Source organism: Pollachius pollachius (genome assembly GCF_949987615.1).
Source record: "Pollachius pollachius genome assembly, chromosome: 4".
In the NCBI taxonomy this organism is placed as follows: domain Eukaryota; kingdom Metazoa; phylum Chordata; class Actinopteri; order Gadiformes; family Gadidae; genus Pollachius; species Pollachius pollachius.
In genome coordinates this window covers 35,009,944-35,013,217 of record NC_136937.1, presented here as the reverse complement: position 1 = coordinate 35,013,217, position 3,274 = coordinate 35,009,944, and positions in this window count along the sequence as shown.

Below are 3,274 nucleotides of genomic sequence, written 5' to 3'. Positions count from 1 at the left end.
GCTTTGGTTCCTGTCGGTCGCATGTTAATAATAATGATCAGATGTTCATGATTATTATTAGTTTGTTATACAGTATTCTCCTCACTTATATTTTAATTAAAATATATTTGCAAATGATCTAAACCAAAAGGAGAAGAAAGAATTGATCATAATGGTTATAAAATGTCCTTCAGAGGGTCTGTCCTCCGTTGAAACACCCTGGACCCCCAGGTCCGAGGACCTCCAGGTCTGTGGACCCCCAGGTGGACCCCCAGGTCTGTGGACCCCCAGGTGGACCACCTGGTCTGTGGACCCCCAGGTCTGTGGACCCCCAGGTGGACCCCCAGGTGGACCACCTGGTCTGTGGACCCCCAGATCTGTGGACCCCCAGGTGGACCCCCAGGTCTGTGGACCCCCAGGTGGACCACCTGGTCTGTGGACCCCCAGGTGGACCCCCAGATCTGTGGACCCCCAGGTGGACCACCTGGTCTGTGGACCCCAGGTGGACCCCCAGGTCTGTGGACCCCCAGGTGGACCCCCAGGTCTGTGGACCCCCAGGTGGACCCCCAGGTGGACCCCCAGGTCTGTGGAACCCCAGGTGGACCACCTGGTCTGTGGAACCCCAGGTGGACCACCTGGTCTGTGGACCCCCAGGTCTGTGGACCCCCAGGTGGACCACCTGGTCTTCCTGTCCAGGTCCAGGACTCTGACCCTGTTCCACCAGGGTGTGCTCAGGACTAGAAAATGGCTGCCAACAACAGGACCACTAGTGGTCATAGTAGTGGACTAGTGGTCGTAGTAACGGACTAGTGGTCATAGTAGTGGACTAGTGGTCGTAGTAACGGACTAGTGGTCATAGTAGTGGACTAGTGGTCATAGTAACGGACTAGTGGTCATAGTAACGGACTAGTGGTCATAGTAGTGGACTAGTGGTCATAGTAACGGACAAGTGGTCATAGTAACGGACTAGTGGTCATAGTAACGGACTAGTGGTCGTAGTAACGGACTAGTGGTCGTAGTAACGGACTAGTGGTCATAGTAGTGGACTAGTGGTCGTAGTAACGGACTAGTGGTCATAGTAGTGGACTAGTGGTCGTAGTAACGGACTAGTGGTCATAGTAGTGGACTAGTGGTCATAGTAACGGATTAGTGGTCATAGTAACGGACTAGTGGTCATAGTAGTGGACTAGTGGTCATAGTAACGGACTAGTGGTCATAGTAACGGACAAGTGGTCGTGGTAACGGACTAGTGGTCGTAGTAACGGACTAGTGGTCATAATAGTGAACTAGTGGTCATAGTAACGGACTAGTGGTCATAGTGGTGGACTAGTGGTCATAGTGGTGGACTAGTGGTCATAGTGGTGGACTAGTGGTCATAGTAACAGACTAGTGGTCAGAGTAACGGACTAGTGGTCATAGTAACGGACTAGTGGTCATAGTGGTGGACTAGTGGTCATAGTAACGGACTAGTGGTCATAGTAGTGGACTAGTGGTCATAGTAACGGACTAGTGGTCATAGTAACGGACTAGTGGTCATAGTAGTGGACTAGTGGTCATAGTAACGGACTAGTGGTCGTAGTAACGGACTAGTGGTCGTAGTAACGGACTAGTGGTCATAGTAGTGAACAAGTGGTCATAGTAACGGACTAGTGGTCACAGTAACGGACTAGTGGTCATAGTGGTGGACTAGTGGTCATAGTAACAGACTAGTGATCATAGTAGTGGACTAGTGGTCATAGTAACGGACTAGTGGTCATAGTGGTGGACTAGTGGTCATAGTAACGGACTAGTGGTCATAGTAACGGACTAGTGGTCATAGTAACAGACTAGTGGTCATAGTAGTGGACTAGTGGTCGTAGTAACGGACTAGTGGTCGTAGTGGTGGACTAGGGGTCATAGTGGTGGACTAGTGGTAATAGTAGTGAACTAGTGGTCGTAGTAACGGACTAGTGGTCATAGTAACGGACTAGTGGTCATAGTAACGGACTAGTGGTCATAGTAGTGGACTAGTGGTAGTAGTAACGGACTAGTGGTCATAGTAGTGGACTAGTGGTCGTAGTAACGGACTAGTGGTCATAATAACGGACTAGTGGTCATAGTAGTGGACTAGTGGTCATAGTAACAGACTAGTGGTCATAGTGGTGGACTAGTGGTCGTAGTAACGGACTAGTGGTCGTAGTGGTGGACTAGGGGTCATAGTGGTGGACTAGTGGTCATAGTAACAGACTAGAGGTCATAGTGGTGGACTAGTGGTAGTAGTAGTGAACTAGTGGTCGTAGTAACGGACTAGTGGTCATAGTAACGGACTAGTGGTCGCAGTGGTGGACTAGTGGTCATAGTGGTGGACTAGTGGTCCTAGTAGTGAACTAGTGGTCGTAGTGGTGGACTAGTGGTAGTAGTGGTGGACTAGTGGTAGTAGTAGTGAACTAGTGGTCATAGTAACGGACTAGTGGTCATAGTAACGGACTAGTGGTCATAGTGGTGGACTAGTGGTCGTAGTGGTGGACTAGTGGTAGTAGTAGTGAACTAGTGATCATAGTAATGGACTAGTGGTCATAGTAAAGGACTAGTGGTCGTAGTGGTGGACTAGTGGTCGTAGTGGTGGGCTAGTGGTAATAGTAGTGAACTAGTGGTCGTAGTAGTGGACTAGTGGTCGTAGTGGTGGAGTAGTGGTCGTAGTAGTGAACTAGTGGTCATAGTAGTGGACTAGTGGTCCTGGTGGTGGACTAGTGGTCGTAGTAGTGAACTAGTGGTCGTAGTAATGGACTAGTGGTCATAGTGGTGTACTAGTGGTCGTAGTGGTGGACTAGTGGTCATAGTAGTGAACTAGTGGTCGTAGTAACGGACTAGTGGTCGTAGTGGTGGACTAGTGGTCGTAGTAGTGAACTAGTGGTCGTAGTAGTGGACTAGTGGTCGTAGTGGTGGACTAGTGGTCGTAGTAGTGAACTAGTGGTCGTAGTAACGGACTAGTGGTCATAGTGGTGGACTAGTGGCAGTAGTGGTGGACTAGTGGTCATAGTAGTGAACTAGGGGTAGTAGTAGTGGACTAGTGGTCATAGTAGTGAACTAGTGGTCGTAGTGGTGGACTAGTGGTCGTAGTGGTGGACTAGTGGTAGTAGTAGTGAACTAGTGGTCGTAGTGGTGGACTAGTGGTCGTAGTAGTGAACTAGTGGTAGTAGTAGTGGACTAGTGGTCGTAGTAGTGGACTAGTGGTCGTAGTAGTGAACTAGTGGTAGTAGTGGTGGACTAGTGGTAGTAGTAGTGGACTAGTGGTCGTAGTAGTGGACTAGTGGTC